This window comes from Xenopus tropicalis, chromosome 8 (assembly GCF_000004195.4).
Source record: "Xenopus tropicalis strain Nigerian chromosome 8, UCB_Xtro_10.0, whole genome shotgun sequence".
Classification (NCBI taxonomy): Eukaryota; Metazoa; Chordata; class Amphibia; order Anura; family Pipidae; genus Xenopus; species Xenopus tropicalis.
In genome coordinates, this window is record NC_030684.2 from 110,149,347 (window position 1) to 110,169,677 (window position 20,331).

Genomic DNA, 20,331 nt, shown 5'->3' on the forward strand with positions numbered 1-20,331 from the left:
GTGAAGCAAGGGTTTGTACAGTTAATTTTATCATTTGCCTAGCAAGGACCAAACATGGAGTAACCTAATCTTTCCTGTCATGTTTAGCTCAAGAAATAAAAAAAAATATGTTTGTGATTAAAACAGTAAGCAAAGTATGGTCTTCGTCAAATTGTTCCAGTACCCCCTAAATCAGGGGTCGGGAACCTTTTTGGCTGAGAGAGCCATAAACACCACATATTTTAAAATGTAATTCTGTGAGAGCCATACCATATGTTTGGCCGCGGATGCTGTGGGGCAAGGTAAGGTGGGTCCCAAGGATTCCTGATGCGGATCCGATGCAGAGGAGGGCGTGGCCTGCGCTCGGTGGATAGAAGACGTGTTCTAAGGTTTAGAACACGTCTTCTATCCACCGAGTGCAGGCCACGCCCCCCATTATTATTTTTTATTAAAGATTTGGCAGTGAGCCAGATGCAGCCATCAAAAGAGCCACATCTGGCTCCCGAGCCATAGGTTCCCTACCCCTGCCCTAAATCGTGGGAAAGGTAAACATATATTAAACTTGTGTCAGGACACCTAAATCTTGAAAAACATAATATATAAAAACAATATATATTAAACTCATTTAGGACCCCACTATACTCCTTGGGCCCTTCAACAGCCACAGGACTTTACTACCTCTGTTGTATTTTATTGTACTGTATATCTTGTAGTGGTAACTGTAAAACGATACATTCACTATTTATTTGGTGCTGGCTGAAATTCTTGTAGATGAGAAGTTATTGTAGCTTTAGTGCCCCAGCTATTCAAATTATAATGAATCACAGCAGTTGAGACCATTTCACCTCACTAAAACAGTTCTTTCCAAAAATCTTGTTTTTGATTGTTGAATATGATTAGTATACAGCTAGTGACAGGTAGTGTAAAGGTGGCAATACACACTGAGATCCACTTGTTAAGTGAGGTTGCCAAACGAGTGGATCTTCTCCCAGTATGCTCACCTAAGGTGGCCAAACGATCGAATTACAGTGACATGCATAGGAGCTGATGTGGTCCCCCATCCGATGGGAAAATCAAACCTGCCCAATTTTCACCACATATCGACAGTGTCAGACTGGGAACCCAGGGGCCCACCAGAACACCTTAGACCATAGGCCCACTTTCCAAACGATTTCTCCTCCTTTCCTCCCCAACCTCCATTTATTTCTCCTCTTTCTTCCCATTCAGAAATAGGGAATGACCATGAAACAGGCCAAATTTTCAGGAGCAGGAGGGCCCACTTACCCCTGGGTCCACCGGGAGTTTTCCTGGTATCCTGGTGGGCCAGTCAGACACTGCATGTCGATCATGGAGGATTGATACACATACACGGGCAAATCCGTCTAAAGGACCTTAATTGGCAGCTTAAATCTGCCTGTGTATAGCTACCTTTAGTTCTTCTACTTATCTCCTAAACGTCTGATCCATACAGATATTGACCATGCCAATATTTAGCCCAGATAATAAGGCACTGTTATCTGACCAAGTGCCCTTAGCCTGAAAGTCAACAGGGGGTGCTAGTAACATAAGAAGCCACTGAAGTTACTAGGCACATTTTTAAAAGCTTGATATCTGTGCTGGTTGGGATTTTTTTTTTTTTTTTAAATGTTGTACATGTATAGGACCCGTTATCCAGAATGCTCGGGACCAAGGGTATTCCGGATAAGGGGTCTTTCTGTAATTTGGATCTCCATACCTTAAGTCTACTAAACAATCAATAAAACATTAATTAAACCCAATAGGACTGCTTTGCATCTAATAAGGATTAATTATATCTTAGTTGGGATCAAGTACAGGGTACTGTTTTATTATTACAGAGAAAAAGGAAATCAGTTTAAAAATTCTGAATTATTTGATTAAAATGGAGTCTATGGGAGATGGGCATTCCGTAATTTGGAGCTTTCTGGATAACGGGTTTCCGGATAAGGGATACCATACCTGTATTATCAAATTATACATAATAATAGAAAGGGGGCAATGATCAATTACATAGTTCATTTGGGTTGAAAAAAGCGTCATGTCCATCAGTTCTATCCCTTCTATATACTGCCATGTAGAGGCAGAGTAGGTTAAGATGTGCTCAGAGCAGTAATCCTTGTATGCCTTTCAGTGCATTCCTGGATCCACTTATCTGTTTTCAGAACACTCAAAAACAAAAAACCATATCCATTATGCCATGTTCTAGGGGTGATACTGTGATACCCTAAAGTATACAGTATATATAGTTAAAGTATACAGGTTTTGCTGTGGTGTATTTTTAAAGGATGTAAAAACTTGAAATAACATTTTAATTTAATTTTATTTATATGTTTGTCCTAATTCGGAGCTGCTTCAGAGCTGAAGTATACTAAGATATCCGCCTGCACATAATTAATCATTCTTAATTTAGCCATGTAATTTAATGAATTGATCCTTAGCCTGCTCAGTCCTGCTACCTTTTCATAGATTTATGCTTTGCTGTCGATTAGTTGCTTATTTAGTGTGCTCAGTTCCCCGTGGAATTTATAAATTATTTCTGCTGAAAAACTAAGCCCTTCTTGTTCCACATTTCTCTTGAGGATAGTTTTATGTTGAACTTTTAAAAAATAAATTTTAAATTATTTAGGTATTTAAAAGGAATTTGCCAAGGATTGGCATCACTAACATTCCTAGTAGAGTACATTATCTTCCACATCTCATTTCAAGGGTTTGTTAGTTTCAGTAAACAACAGGCACCGGTACTGAATGGGAATTTACTTCTGGAAATGTGGTTGAACTGGCACTAACGGGGATTTTAAAATTATTAAATGGCAAAAAAACATTTCTATATTTTTTCCCTTTTTCAGCATAATGTACAGATTTTAATGAGGTAGTTATATACTGTAGGCAGCCAGCATTGCTGTATCGTGCTTTGGCAACCCGTAACACATGTACTGCATTCAACTCACACAGAGGCAGGTTTGCACACTCATTTATTAAAGCACAGGGTGAACACTCACACCCGGTCAGGTCACAGAGCAGCCAGTCCAAACACATCTCTGGCAGGCAAATCCAGTAGCAAATCCACATTTCCCCGACCTTCCATGGAGCAGCTTCACCCACAGAGAATTCCTTATCACCCTCCGGTCCTAGCAGTCCAGTACTCTCCTAGTACCCCTCTGCCCTACTCTGGATAGGCATTCCTTTTTCTTGCCGAATGCCATTCCCTCTGTTCCCTACTCTGCCTCTGGATCCCATATCTGTGGTGGAGCCATGGCTTCTGAGCCACTACTTCCACATTGGGGTCCATGCTACCCATTCTAACTAACCTCACTATCTAGAGTACCTAGTACTCCTTTACGGTAGACCCTATATCTCTGGCTTACCGTCTCAGGAATGAACCCTGACTTGGGTGTGTCAACCATTTTTATACCCTTTGTGCTCTATCACCCTCTACTGCAGTGATCCCCAACCAGTGGCTCGGGGGGCAACATGTTACTCCCCAACCCCTTGGATGTTGCTCTCAGTGCCCCCAAACCAGGTAGTTATTTTTTAATTCCTGACTTGGTGGCAAGTTTTGAATAAAAACAAGAGTTACTACCAAATAAAGCCCCTGTAAGCTGATAGTGTGCATAGAGGCTGCCTAATAGCCAATCTTAGCCCTTATTTGGCTCCTCCATGGTGCTTGTGTTACTCTCCAAGTCTTTTTACATTTGACTGTGGCTCACGAGTATGAAAAGTTGGGGACCCCTGCTGTACTGACTGGGGTTTGGACCTATACTTTCCTAAAACTCTACTCCCTCTAAAGGGTGGATGCTATATAACATGTATTATTCCAAACTAGTGAACTACTGCCGCCTATGGTCTAACATACAAACAGCACTTAACATTAACCTTTAGTGCTAAAGCACATAAAACCCATATTGAAAAACATTAGCAAATTCATACCATCAAACTTTTTGTTTCCCACCCTCTTACAAACCTTTGGCATTTCAGTTTTGCTGGCCTAAGGGGTAAGAATGGTCTATTAAAATCCTGATGCAATGCTGCAAATGCTTTAGAAAATGACATTTCAGCAAAGGCTTCATCAAAGGATATGAGAACTCGCCCCCCCCCTTCATGAAACATACCATGCGCTATCCTAAATACTTCTGCATTCACCCAAACTGTCAAAAAGGCAGACTAAGGAGGGGGGGTTGGTGGCCGACACATTGGGCCACTTTAGTTCCCTTTCCCAGCTCTCTGGTGTGCTGAAAGCCTTGGGAGGAGAATCTTTAAGGGTGACATTGAGCCTATTCAAATTACATTGAATTTTCCCATATACTAAAATTCAAATGTCTAAGGGGACAATTTATTAAAATTCAAGTTTGTGTTTTTTCCCAATTCAAGAAGAAACAGCAAAAAAATACAAATACAAATGTGCTCCAGAATATTCTTAGGAACCACGAATTATCTGTGTTTATTAAAGAAAAGTCACCTCAAACAACTCAGCAAGTAAAAGCTGTTGGTTCAATAGAAGTCAGTGAGAATTGTCTCTAACAAATTTATTTATTCTTTCAGTTATTAAAACATTTACGTCTTTTAGCTTCATTGAAAATGAATATAACAATGTGATTCTCCTCAGCCTGTACATTTTTTTTCTCAGAATAAACATGAGTGGGAATTTTCTGTCTGAAATAAGCTAACACCCGAGAAGAAAAGTCGCAGGAGTTTTGTTGCAGTTATTTTTTCATACCCCAATATTTTTTTTTTCTTCGCAAACTTGAATTTTAATAAATCTGCCCCTTAGTGATCCTTTGAAATCTTAATTTCAGACTGTATCCATGTGTCCTTTTTCCTTGAGTGTGCTCTTACGTATTTTCCCTATCTGCACCCCCCTAGTAATGTTACAGACTGTTAGAAAGAGAATTTGCACAGCAAGGTGAAATCTACATATATTGGTTTTCAAATATTTTTTCCTTATAACTTGTTGTGCATCTTTTTAACTGGGGAATTTTAGAATTGGGTTAAACAGTTGGTGCTAAATGATGATATGTCTATTAGAGTTTTTATATACCCAGGTCATGATATACTGTATCAGGTACTCGGGAAGTTTAGGCTAAACCAGTGTATCTAACTCTCTAAGGAATTATATTATTTTTGGAAATCAGTTTTTCGAGCCACAAATTTGTTTACCATCATTTATGTACCCTTTGTAATCCTTCTAACAGATAGCAGTATTCAAAGAGAACATCATGGGGACCCATAGGTCAAAAGAAAACTACACCCAGAGGGGTACTTAAAGGGGTTGTTCGCCTTCAAGTTAACTTTTAGTATGTTATAGAATGTCCTATTCTTAGCATTTTTGCATAGTTTTTTAATTATTTGCCTTCCTCTTCTATCTATTTCCAGCTTTCAAATAGGGGCCACTGCCCCGCAGCCAAAACACTGTTGCTTTGTGAGGCTACAATGTTATTGTTTCTTTTTAATTCAAGCTCTTTCCTAATTATACTTCAGTCTCTCATTCAAACCAGTGCCTAGGTGTCAGGGGGGGTAACTAAGACCATGGCAATTAGTTAGCTGCTGAAATAAAACGCTAAATAACCACAAAACCATAAATCTACATTATACTAAAAGTTAATACTAAAAGGTGAACTTCCCCTTTAACTGACAGATATTTTATATCATACTAAGTAATATTAAGTGACCTATTAAAGAATCTTACTAAACTGGAATATATATCAGTTAATATTGTCCTTTTCCCTTGAGCCACCATTTAGTGATGGGCTGGGTGCTCCCTCAGAGATCACATGACAGGAAATAATGCAGCTCTAACAGGAAGTAGTGTGGGAGTACAAGACAGAATTTTGTCCATTCATTGGCTAATGTGGCCTAGCATATATGTGTGCCTTGGCTTGTTTGTGTGCACTGTTAATCATATGATCCCAGGAGGCGGCCCTTATTTCTTAAAATGGCAATTTTCTATTAGGATTTCCCAATGGCACATACTACTAAAACAGCATTTATATTATGAAATTGGCTTACTTAGATGAAGCGTAGCTTGTGTGATATATTGTTATTGATACTTAATTTGTTTGGGTATAGTTTTACATTCCTAAGAATACCAGCTTTAGACTTGAAATGTAATGTAATGATCAGCCTAAATAAGAATCCTTAGATATGCCATACAGTCAGATTTGATCTGCCAGTTTGAAGGTTCCTGCACGTAGATTTTCTGTGTGTTTGGAACTGAGTCTGATTTGTCCAGAACATAACTGAAATTTCTAAAGAGCAGATATGTAGCCAGCGTGTTAGTCAGCACCAGTGAATCCTCCATCTACTCGGCTGGGCTACGTGTTGGCATGTGTAGCAATTATGGTGTTGCTTTAGGCAAAATGCACCTGTTTAATATTGCTGTGTGATCTGTGCAATTTAGTTGTCCATGTGTGGCCACATTTCACCTGAGGCCAGCTTTAGTTTCCTGGAAGATACAATAACAACCTGATGGTATGTTTGTAATTGTGAATGTAGTTCCTTGCCTCGGGCTTTGCTGTTTGCAGCCTATGGGGCTTAGCAGTTTACTTTTATATACAAGCTGGAAGCACTGTGAAGGCATCCATACTGCTTTTATTTGCATGCAATTATGTTGTGCTTCTTTTATTCAGCAGAAACCACTTGCAACTTCTGAATTCTAAAATATGCAATATTTAATCATAGTTCAAAGAAGTAGCACTGGCAAAGGGCTTGTACCTATAATGCAATATGCAGTGCTTTTCCATATAAAATACAGTAGCCAAATATCTCTTCTAAATATGTATTCAATTTATTGCAAAAGATTTGGATATTTCTGTTTCATTAGTGAACTTTTCATATCATCCTACAAATGACGTGAGGTAATGCAAGTACTTTAAATCTAAAAGAGATTGTAGAAAGATAGATAATAATTGGGAGAAGAATTCCTAATAGAATTATCATCATCATTCCCATTATTTATTTATATAGCGCCAAAAAATGCAGTAAAGGTATGGGACCCGTTATCCAGAATGCTCGGGACCTGGAGTTTTCTGGATAAGGGGTCTTTCCATTATTCGGATCTCCTACCTTAAGTTTGCTAAAAAAAATTATTTAAACAGTAATTAAACCAACTAAAATGTTTTGGCTCCAATAAGGATTAAATATATCTTATTTGGGATCAAGTACAAGCTACTGTTTTATTATTACAGAGAAAAAGGATCTGAATTATTTGATTAAAATTGAGTCTATGGGAGATGGCCTTTTCGTAATTAGGAACTTTTTGGTTAATGGGTTTCCGGATAAGGGGTCCAATACCTGTACTTTACATTAAATGTAACAAACAAGGGTTTACAGAGTAAGACAGGGTGACCCTACTCACAGTCTGCTACTAGTCTACAGACTAAAGAATTAAGTAGTATAACCACCTAGAAAGGCACTATAGGAATTGGATTGTCTTGAGCAGGATGGTGAGAAAATCAGATCCTAGTTTTATTTGTTCTGTGGGAGGATTTTGGAAACTGGACCCAGAAGTGAGTAAAATTGGAACAAAAGCAAATTTAAATAACCAGGTAGGCAAGTCATAGGGAGTGAATTACTTTTTTAAATGGTCATTTAGTGATTTAAATGCTTCAGTTTTTTTTCTCTTTTTGCCCTTTAGGGCCTATGATTAAGTGCCCTAAAGGGCACGAAATGCGTCAGGCGTTTATTTGTTTTAAACATGAAGGAATAAACTTTGGATTTTAGCAGTTTCATGAGTCCGGAGTGCTGGATGTCCCATGTTCTACAGTTAGTAAATGAGCCCCAGTGTTTCCAGATGACTGCCAAAACTCTTTTTGAGGTCCTTCAGTTACCTTAGTGACCAATAGGAGAAACTGAAAAGTGTATTTTGTCACTTCGGTTGGGATACAGCTAATAATTGTGAATGTGGGAACTTCCTGAAGCTCACAGTTCAAGCTCTCACAAATAGTGATGAGCAAATTTCTTTGCCAGGCATAGATTCGCAGCAAATTTCTGCATTTCGCCATTGGCGAATTGGTACGCAAAACTTTCGAGAAAAGTCGCAGATGAAAAATGCATTGCGCGTCAAAAAAAGTCGCAGTCGCGTCAAAATGGGCGACAAAAAAAGACGCAATTTTTTGTCATTTTGTGAAATTTTATCACTACTCACATATATTCACAATTTTTTTTCTCTCATTCTTATATATTCTAACTTTTATAGTAGTTCCCAGAGATTTCTAGCCCATGCTATCATTTTTTCTATGCAGCTGTAATTTCACCTAACTTTAGGGTAAAATATGTATTTGTATACCTTACTTATACTTATTAAAGCACAGAAAGAGAGGAAAGATGACCTGGAATTCATGGCCACATTTCTCATAAATGGGTGGGCATGAGCAAAGTGAGTGAAATGAAAACTTGACATTGAAGAGTACTAAATATAGTAAGTACAATGCAGACAAAGACCAGGGATCGATCAAGAAGCAAAAAGCTGAAAACACAACTGCAGAGACACTGCAGAGAAATAAGGCAACCAACAGCCTTAGCCAGTCTTGTACAAGTTTTAAGTGTTTTATACAGAGCCAATAAGCAGGAACACATCTTTAATGGTCAGGAGCTTAATGTTACTTCTCAGCAGGATAAGATTCCTAATTTGCTCAAAGCTATGGCTACTGTGTACGTTTAGTACTAATCAGAATGCAGCAGACACAGGCATTTGCTCTCTCTACGTTTTTCTTTAAGTTGGTCATGTGAGCAAAAAAAAATAAAAAAATAGTTTCCTGAATTCATATTGCATTTTACCAAGGACATGAGTCATATAGACTTGCTGTGCTCTATGGAAAACACAATTGGTATCTGAGACATTAGGGCTGCAATGCAAATGGCAGTGCTTTGTAGAGATGCATTTCTTTACCTTTTGCCCAGTTTTGTTATATTAACTATATGTGGAATCTCAACACGTAGGGAGAGTATGGAATCCCACTGGGTAGAGATTTCAGCCTAATAATAATTATCCTAAAGAAAACTATTAGTGCTACAGACTGCCCGGTATATGTGAGCAGAGTGAAGCACAAATACTATTACAAAATGGAAGAGGCCTCACAACTTGGTCAAGTTGTTATAATGATATACTATACATTATTATATACTATATATATATTATTATACATCAATTAACCATTGACTGGGGTAATAGGACAGCCAAGTGAGTAGAAGCTAGCAGACTTGTAAATATGCTAAATGACAACTTTTTATTTCAGTTAGTTTAGGAACCTACTAGGAAAGACTTTCTCCTGGAACTGTTAATAACTAATTCATCTCTAACATTTGCGTGGGGAAAGCATTTAGGGAATAGTGATCATAACATGGCCTCCTTTGAGATTATGTTGCAGGGGTAACAACAAAAACACTACATTTTAGGCATGCAGACTTTGGCAGTATAAGTGCATCTCTGCAACGTATTACCTGGGGTTAAACACAGCAGTAAAATAGAATGTCTTTAAAATGCTGCTTAAGCAAAACCTTTATGGTTTGATAGAAGTGTTGGTGTTTAAGGTTTTAGGCTTTTAAGGCATTCAAGTTAGCTGGGACAGCTAAAACTTTTTGTCAGGTAAAATTAAGCAAAAAAAGCTGTCAGACAAGCTAAAATAGAAACATAAAAGGGTATTGCAACATTATTTTTAAAATATGTAAATAGAAAATAAATGTAGCATGAAGGGTTATTATAAGAGGGAGGTCATTGGTTGAGGGGCGTAGTTACATAGTTACATAGGGTTGAAAAAAGACCAGAGTCCATCAAGTTCAACCCATCCAAGTAAACCCAGCACACCTAACCCACACCTACCAATCTATACACTCACATACATAAACTATAAATACAACCTCTAATACTAACTGTAGATATTAGTATCACAATAGTCTTGGATATTCTGATTGTTCAAGAACTCATCCAGGCCCCTCTTAAAGGCATTAACAGAATCTGCCATTACCACATCTCTAGGAAGGTCATTCCCCAACCTCACTGCCCTCACCGTGATAAACTACCTACGCTGCTTCAAATGGAAGCTCTGTTCCTCTAATCTAAAGGGGTGACCTCTGGTGCGCTGATTGTTTTTATGGGAAAAAAGAACATCCCCCAACTGCCTATAATCCCCTCTAATGTACTTGTACAGAGTAATCATGTCCCCTCGCAAGCGCCTCTTTTCCAGAGAAAACAACCCCAACCTCGACAGTCTAACCTCATAGCTTAAATCTTCCATCCCCTTAACCAGTTTAGTTGCAGTCTCTGCACTCTCTCCAGCTCATTAATATCCCTCTTAAGGACTGGAGCCCAAAACTGCACTGCATACTCAAGGTGAGGCCTTACCAGGGACCTATAAAGAGGCAAAATTATGTTTTCATCCCTTGAGTCAATGCCCTTTTTTATACAAGACAGCACTTTATTTGCTTTAGTAGCCACAGAATGACACTGCCTGGAATTAGACAACTTGTTATCATCAAAAACCCCTAGATCCTTCTCCATTAAGGATACCCCCAACACACTACCATTCAGTAGATAGTTTGCGTTTATATTATTTCTACCAAAATGCATAACTTTGCAACATTGAACCTCATTTTCCAGTTTGCTGCCCAGTTTTAGTGGAGCATCTCTGTTGATGATACTAAATTGCACAAAACCAAGTATGCAGGATGCTGCAACTTTGAAGGGCGAATTGACTAAATTGGAAAACTGGGCAGCAAAATTGCAAATGAGGTTCAGTGTTGGTAAGTGAAAGGTTACGCACTTTGGTAAAAATAATATACTGTAAATGCAAGTTATATAATAAGTGGTAGTGTGTTTGGTATATACTTAATTGATAAGGGCCTGGGGATTTTTGTGGATAAAAAACTGTGTAACTCTAGGCAGTGTCATTCCATGTCTGCTAAAGCAAATTTAGTTCTGTCTTATGTATAAAACTCATGGGATGAAAACATAATTTTGCCCCTTTATAGGTCCCTGGTAAGGCCTCACCTTGAGTATGCAGTGCAGTTTTGGGCTCCAGTCCTTAAGAAGGATATTAATGAGCTGGAGAGAGTGCAGAGACGTGCAACTAAACTGGTAAAGGGGATGGAAGATTTAAGCTATGAGGTTAGACTGTCGAGGTTGGGGTTGTTTTCTCTGGAAAAGAGGCACTTGCGAGGGGACATGATTACTCTGTACAAGTACATTAGAGGGGATTATGACATATACATGGGATTTATTTTTAAACACAAACATGTCAGCTCTTAAAATATTTATTCATTAGGTGTTCATGTAGTAGTGTAGCAGCTGTGTTTTCTTTATCTTCAACTGTAATTTTAATTCTCTTTTATTACTGGAAATGGAACACAGACAGGGCCCTGAACCCCAATGCATCACTTATTCACAAGCCAGTCACGAAGTGCTTTCGCTGTTCTATAGGAACAACCTTGCAATGACAATACATTGTTTCATGATCTGGTTGGGCCTACCAGTGCTTTTGCTGCAGGAATAACTTAAAAGTAAAGGAATCTGCTCATTGCAACAGAGCTGCCCCTTGCAGCCTTCTGCCTTGATGTCAGCACTAATTCCTAAGCTAGTGTGGGGTGTAACTTGCTGACTGAATAGTGCAGAGTTTTGGGTTTCAAGATGTTTCAGGCCTGTAAAGTCAAATGAGGCATCTATATCACCTTCGCTTCCTCCTTCCCTCTCTATATACGACTTTAGGAAATCCATACCAATGCCCTTACTCACCATGATTTTCTGCAACACAGTCTGAAAGGGAAAATACAAACTAAATATAATATCACAAGATATTTATTTGTTCTTTCAGAGAAGCCTGAGCCATATCATATTATTTTTGAATTTCTGTATAACTTACAGGCCAACACAGTGCTCTAATGATTATCACAGTTATTTTCTATTCCTAATCAGCGCAACCAGTTAAACACTTTCAGTACGCTCAAGTGACAGTGGCATAATTAAAAGAAGGTGGGCCCTGGGGGGAAGGCGGGTGTGGGGCCCAGGGTGTCAATTAATGCTTATCAGACTAAATATACCTCTCATAGGAAAACACAGTGGCATTGTTTAAACCAAACTTCATGTTTATTGCTGAAGTTTGGGCTTTATAATGTACTGCTTAAGTTTAACTGTGGCAATCCCGCCATTGTAGGGCCAGTGATGATCAGCATAACGTGGCCATAAATTGGCTGATAAAAGCTGCTGACAGTTGGCAGTTTATTGGCTTGTATATGGGACCCTTATATGGACCTGCCTGACAATATGTGGCCGAAAATTGGGCAGGTTTAAAAATCCCATTAGCTTGAGGAGTGCAACAACATCCCTCAATGTGATCTTATTGTTTGGCTCTCGGGCCAAGTGTTTGGATCAGTCCAACATCACCCATCTTAGGGGGGCCACATTGGGAAAAGATTCCCTTGATTGGTGACCAAATAAACCTTTCAACGTATGGCTAGCTTTAGTTAGTTATGGTATGGGATCCCTTATCAGGAAACCTGTTATACAGAAAGCTTCGAATTACAGAAAGGCCATCTCTTATAGGCTCCATTTCAAGCAAATAATTAAACATTTTAAAAATTATTTATTTTTGAACAATAGAGCAGTAACCTGTACTTGATCCCAACTAAGATAATTAATCCTTTTTGGAGGCAAAACACTCCTATTGGGTTTATTTAATGTTAAATTATTTTTAGTAGACTTAAGATATAGTGATCCAAATTATGGAAAAAGTCTTCATCCAGAAATCCCCAGGTCCTGAGCATTCTGGATAATAGGTCCTATACCTGTACATTGTTGTGCTGACTGGTAGACAGACACAAATGCAGTATCTAAGGTACAGGAATGGTACAGGAATGGAACAATTACATTAATAACTTTGTATCATTAAATTGACTTTACTTTTTAGAAGATTTCGAGCAGAAATCGTCACTGTTCATAATAAGGGAATAGTGGGTAATTACACAGTGTGCATAGTGAGCTGATCAGATATGTGATCTATCATTTGGAAAAAGTCTCTGCCTCCTTGTTGGGATTTTTCCCTGTCTGTGTAGAAAGAAAATGTATTTTTTGGTCGCAGTCCACAGGGTATGTATAAATTATATGAGAGTTTCAGCACTAAATTTCTTCTTCTTCTGGTCCCTGGAAAGTGGGGATGTCATTATTAAGCGTCATCTGCAATCAATAGGAATTCATTTAAAAGAAATTCGCCTGGGCGTTCGGGGCAAGCTGAAGGACAAAACCCCCTTTGGCAGCCCTCACTGCCCTGATACATTACTTTGTCAGTGTTCTGTATGTATAACTTTATTTATAAAGCACTACAAGGACACACAGCGCTGTACAATCTTACAATATACACAATTACACACAGGGAAGACAAGTGTTATAATAGATACAATAAAGAAGCATAATTACACAGAGATTGTGCCAAGTTGTAGGGAACACAGTAAGAGGGAGGCCCCAACCCTCTAGAGCTTACAATCTAAGGGGCCGATTCATTAAACCACAATTTTTCTGAGTAACCACGATAATTTCATGAAAATGTCATGAAAATTTTTTTATCATACAAAAATATGCGTTCCGGAAGTCACAACATTTTCGGATCTGAATGTTCATAAACAATGCAAAAACCTTTCTGGCTTTGAAACCTTCAATGATTTTGGAAGCCTCCCATAGGACTCAATGGCAGATCCATCCTGGCCAAAAGATAGTCACGATGCCACGTAGTCACGTAGTCTTTGCGAAAAATACGACTTTTACGTGGAAGTTAATGAAAACCACAAAAAAGTTGTGGAATTTTAACGAAATTATCGTGGTCATTACAAAAAGTTCTATAAGTTAGAATAAAAATATGAATTTTTCTCAAAAAAAAAATAATTGTGGTTTAATGAATGGGCCCCCAAGTGTGTACTCACGTAGCTGCAATTTTTAAGTCCTGCAAACTAGTAATCAGTGGGTTTACTCAAAAACCTACAGGTCATATGGTCATGAGCTGCTAATAAAGCAGAGCAAAGGTAAAAAAAGTTTTTTAACCCACAATGCACTATTCTTTCTTAGAACTCCAGCCTAAATGTGCCTACCATAATCAGTTGCAAAATATTTTTAAAAATGCAGAAGGTTAAAACATTTGTGCTTAAATTAAATTGCACACAAATGAGTGGGACATGGGGGTACACTTACTTGCCTTCAATTGCATTCCGTTCAGTAGGTGCAACACACAGGGCTCTCTTGTATTGGATCACATCATACCTCCCAACTGTCTCAATTTTTGCAGGACAGTCCCTTTTTTTAACAACACAGCCTGCAGTCCCAGATTCTTACTGAAAAGTCCCTCATTTCCCTTTGATCACCTGCACTGAATGCTAAAAAAAGATACAGTTTCTCAAACTTAATTAAAAAAGTAGCAAAGAGCCCAGAAACTCAACAAGATACAGTACAATTGTAACTAATAAGCTAAACAGGTCTCTTGGGGGAACTGAGACTTGCAGTTTAAAGGGCAATTTCACCTGCATTAGCAAAACTGTAATAACACATTAAATGACACCAAAACCCCCAGAAAAGTGTTCAAACTTTAAATAACTTGCCAAATTTAGTCAAATGGGAGTGGTATGTAGGGGGTGTGGCCATAAATATGGGTGTGGCCAAACATATTTTTGTCCCTCTTTCCATTTTTCAAATATTGGGAGGTATGTTACATTGTGCCTTGTGCCTCAAGTATAGGCGCAGCCTGCAATCAGCTGCAAATGGCTGTTATACATAACTGCAAATATCTGCACCTGTGGCACCTCACTAAGAACCTTATTCCAAGGAAAGAATGTACCACTGGCAACCATCCCCTGTACTGTCTCAGTGTAGCAACAGCGTCAGTGCTGCAAGAAAATCTGTTTAGAAGGTTCCTGCTAGTTGCGGAGAGGATATATGAATCCAGTGCAGCTCCTTACACTCCTGCATATTGATTCTCAGTTCTATGAAATTGTCTCTGCTACCACAGGCGGCTAAACTTCCTGGAAAGCCTTTCCACTGACAATAAAGGGACTTGCTGGTGGAAAAGCCTACGCATCGCTTCTTTTCCCAAAGGTTGCCTGCAGGAAGAGACTTTGTGCTGCTTTTCAACCAATATGCCTGCTCGTTAATCTTTGTTTGGTACCAATCACAGTCTTTTCTACCAAAGTTATTTTAATCCTCTGTATTTACTTTTTGCTGGCTGTACAACATGGCAGTTCTATCCCATAACCAGCAATCCCACAGATCTCCAGCTGTTAATGAAGTACAATATGTGTAACAGAACTTGAAAAAAAGGATCATATGCCCCTGTCTTTGCATTTGCCTGTATTTCATAGAAGACCACTCAATAGTTACCCTCAATATTATTGATGCTAAATGCTCTTCAGTTAGAAAGGTGTAAACCATCGATTTTTGCTTTATTATGGCATTGGCAAGAAGGTGCAGCCCTACATTAGGTAGGATCAAAGGCTTAAACCAGTGAGTAGGTTGTGTTCTCTCATTCATCCAGATGTTTTCTAGATTTTTACCTTCATTTACACATCCCTCCCGTAGATTAGTTCATATCCAGGTCCATTCTTATGTAGACTGTCTCTAGGTACTGCCTTTACAGTAAATTATCTTCTAAAAGAAATAGTGCACTCTATGTGCTAAACCTTTCTTTCAGGTATATGTAAAAGCATGCTTAGGTAATATTTACTTTAACTAGAGTGGCACTACTGGCTTTTTCTTTTCACATCAGATTATTTTCACATTACAGGTTTTTAAAATAATTGCACTCATTCTGGCCACGGACAATATTGGAGAACCTCCTCTATAGAAACAATGTTCCTTGTACCTGATTTGCAGCTCTTCCTCCCTTGATATAAAATATTTATTAGCAATGTTATTCCATATAGGATATTCTTACAACTATTTAATAGGTGTAGAAGAAAGCAATGAGCTCTTGCCCATGGGCAGGAATATCAAGCTTGGGGAAGGTTTGTGTTTTTCCATTTTACGACCTGTTGGGGATTCTGGATTTCCATACCGTATGGCTTTATGATTTCTGTTAGTAATTAGGTGACTGTTCATCTTTCAGTCCATCTCATGATGGCTACAACACTTGTGTTTCTTCCGATAAATTCCTGAGCCACAGGATGTTTTCTGACCGTGAGCTTTTTTTTCCCTTATATCTTTCCTCCTAGTTATATTGACCAAAGAGCATCAGAGAGAATGGAAAATTTTGCTTCACACTTTCATCTGTTGCCTTTTGAATTCTGCAGGGAAAACTGTTTAAGTAAGATAGAGTAAAACGAACACTAGAGAAAGCTGCTGTACATTGAATAAAAGCTGGACAGATAATTACATATTGGGCCTTCCAAGAACGCGTTCCCCTGATTTTCTTTTCTCCTCTCTTTCTGCTGGTGCATAGGCTTTGAAGTGCATTTCTTTGCACCTGAATGTCGCCATTTGTGGGTATAGGACTCAAACGCTTGCACATTTTTATCTGCAAAGAAAAACATCATTTCTGTGTCTGCTTCCTGCTGTGAGCAGTTTCATTATATGAGCAACTGTATGTGTAGTGATCACCCAGGGGTTCTTGTTCTTAGTTGCCTTTCTCCAAACGCCACAAATAAGTGCCATGTTACAGTGATCCATGGGCAGAACTAGGGGTAGGCAGGGGAGAACATCACATGCCCAAACGTTGCTCTTTGTAATAACAGACATTTCTAAGCACAGCACTGGCAATTACTTCTAGGCATACCTTACAAGGATATCTGATCTAAGATTCCCATAATTCTCAAGATGGCAATATATTAACCAAAGGTGCTGTGAAGTTCATTGTAGGATATTTCTGCTATCCTTCAGGAAGGTAGTTTATCATTGGAGATATGAAATTGCTTAGCAGCCATTTATTTTTCCCTCCTGTCCTGCTTGTTCCGTGTAGTGGATTGATTTCATTTGAAAGGCTGTTGGAGGCCTGGGATAGGCTGGGGACCAAAGAAAAATGGGTAGCCACATTTGGCCCTGGGGCCTCCTATCATGATTTATTTCAGTTTAGCTCAGCGGAAAATATTGAGGATTCTTAGTGCATGAGTTGACACAATTAGCGCGACAGGTTGTGGGTCTACTTTGTGCATTACATATATATATTTGGAATTATACTGTCGTTTTATTATCTTGGGATTACACTGTCCTTTCTTTACCTTGGGCACAAGTGACAATAGCTGCTACGTTGGTAAGACTAACAGCAAGCTTTCCAATAGAAGAAAAATGTTCTAATTTGCCCTTTACAGAAAACCCGCAGCATTACCGAAATCAGCCGGACTCCATTGAGCCATTGCAGAGACGGCAATATTTATCTGAGCAGCGCAGAGTGCCTTTTCTGCAAAAAAGCATCGTATTAACTTCTCCTCTAACACCCAGAGTTCATAGTCTGCAGTCTGCAAGTTTGTTGCCTGAAGCAGATTCAGACAGGGCAGAACCACAGCTGGCGTCAAATTTATTCCAAGTACTTAAAAACTCATTTTAGGCTACATAATATTTCTGAAAATACATAAAAAGCAAATGACTGTGAAACTGTTATAATATTCGATAAGTTTTAAAGCAGGGGATAAACACCTGTGTTTGCTGATAATTTGTAACTGGAGGCACAAAGACAAGAATACTTCCAAAAGTTGCCCTATTATTAACTGGGGTGGATGTAACAATAATATCCCCCTCAGATTGCTGTATACACAGAACTTTCCCTGCCATTATTGCTTCTACAGAGGTCTTCTTCATGGGGTTTAATGAATCAACCCTTCAGGCAGTATAAGCCCTTCTGCAGCCATCAGCTCAATTATGTCCAGCCATTAACTGAGGTGAATGTTTATTGTACTATAATACACAAGAGCCATTAATATCCTGTAAATTATATCATTATAAATGGTGCTTAGTGATGGCATCATTTATAATCATTCTATCACATGACTCACTGAAACTTGTCTATTATAATAAATAATATATCCCCTGTTGTAAAATATGAGGATATTAGAATCACTTTGGAGTTCCATGACCTGCATAAAAACACTCAGCCTTTCAGCCTAGTGCTTTTATATGGAACTCCTGGGTAGCTTATAATATCTTTATAATTTGCATTACAGGGTGCTTTATTCACTATGTACGAGCATCATTATTATAAGTCAGAGCTAATATGTCAAGTTTAAGATAAGAAGATGACTCCTTAGAACCCACTTGCATAAAAGCAGCCTCCTCTATGTGTTTGCTATAAAGGTATTTAAAGGTGACTTTTTCATTGTTTTTGTGTTGCTACATGCGTAAGATTAGGCAAAGCCCCAACAGGAATAAGACCCTTTGTTCTGCGGATAACCTGGCTTGGAAGTGTTTCTCATCTGCAGATTTTTTTTATTTGCCCGATTTGGTATGGGTAACTAAATAAGGCAGAAGCAGAAGGCATAAATATGTTTAGCTATGGGCTGACACAGGAAGGTAGATTTGGCATGGTTACACACAAGCTTTTGCCAAGAAAATAAGTATAATTAGTTAAGAAGAAAGCAGAGGTACATTTTCACCTTCAGGCTTTGTATTGTACTAATGTGGTTGTGTGTTTCACTCATATTATCTGCAGTGGTACATATTTCCTTTGTCTCATTGGCTGGCAGTATGAAGCATTTCATTTGCCTGATATTCACATCTTATGGCTGGAATTTTCAGTTCAATAATGAGTAACCTAGTTACGCAGTTAATTTGGGTCGAAAAAGGCAACTGGCAATCTAGTTTATGGTTGCCCAAACGGTATCTTCCAGTAGATCCTTAGCTAGTGGACAGTAGCTCTTGAGCAGAGCATTGTGTACAAGCAAATCCGCCTATATTTTTATTCACAAGGTTAAAAATATATTTTAAATATTATCTACAACTTCATCCCATGCATGGTACATAATCTAATTGTATGCAGCGGTGTAGGACAAATGCTTCCATTGCTAGGCACGCTGGGTAATTGTGCTTTTTGTGACAAACCTCTGGGCAACATGGTGACTGCCTTGTGCTCACACAGAATGAATATGCCTTCTATGGCAAAACGTGAGCCTATGTGTGAATAGGCCGTATATCCCATGCACAGAGCTGGTGGGTGGCATCTCGTGCCATTTCTAATTGTTCAGAACTGTGTTATATTGTTCAACATTAACATAAACATGTTTCCACTTTCATTCAACCACAATCTTATAGCAATATGTTGAAAAAAAAATGACAAGCCCCAGTCATGCGTTATCTCCTGTAAATAAATCAAAGTCCAGTATTGCTGGGGATTACTGACTGATATTCCAGCTGCACAAACAAAATGGCATTTGTAAATAGTTAGAATATATCAACATGTTGGGTATTATTACTGTAGCACATATATGTTTGCATAATGGGTGCCAGTAACACACAGCCGAGGTGTATACATTCTTGGCTTAAGGTTATTAAAGTTATTCCCTGTTAAAAAAAGGAAGGCTTCTGTTAAAAATGTCAGCATATCATCTTGTATATAAGAATAAGCAAGTTAGTTTGTTCTTGGTTACGGACATGATGGTATAGTTCTCATCTTCTCATCCATGGGGACATAAACAGGTACTTGGGTACGCAGCGCCACTGACAGGCTTATAGTGCAGCAAAGTACACACAGGGAGGACAAGCATTATAATGAATAAGTATTAATATACAAAGGTTAAGTACCATTTGGTGAGAGTCACAGTAGGAAGGAGGTCCATGACCCACAGAGCTTACAATCTAAGTGATATTTGTAAGTATTATATTATCTCTAATACAAAATATCTTTTATTCTTATCTTTTTAGCTCATTTTTATAATGGGCGGTGGGGAATTCCTGGGAGATACCTCATTCAAAAGATTTGTAGAAAAGCTCCTAAAGATTCGATAGTTGCAGTATCACGACTTTCAGCCAATGGACAGTATTTCTTCCACTAGGTTGTAGAAGAATGGTGTAAGTTTATGTAACCTTCTGTGCAGTATCTTATCAGGTGTAAATCACATCCACTGCAACCCAAAAGTCTAGGCTGCTGCTCCCTTCCTTAAAGAAGGCAATAACATATTCCTGGTAAGATCTTTTGGTGCATATGAGAGTAGGTGTATGTTGGCACATACTCTCATGTTTTGTGATTTAAAATATGTATTTCTTTATTTAAAAGTCCTTTTAAAAGCTTTCTTACCACAGATGACAGACTAACAGGCCTATAGTTCACTGGCTGAGAACAGGATCTCCTGCCAGTAATGGCACCAGATTAGTAATATTGCTGTTGACTATGGCTGACTGTTTATTGGTTTTTATAGATAACCAGAGCAAAACTTGTTGTGTAAGCCATA

General features: G+C 38.5%; 1 protein-coding gene across 1 annotated transcript in view; it reads left to right on the forward strand.

Moving 5' to 3' along the window:
* Positions 1-20,331, forward strand: part of aven (apoptosis, caspase activation inhibitor) — a 181,945-nt gene that overhangs the window by 150,423 nt on the left and 11,191 nt on the right. The gene's annotated exons all lie outside the window — the stretch shown is intronic.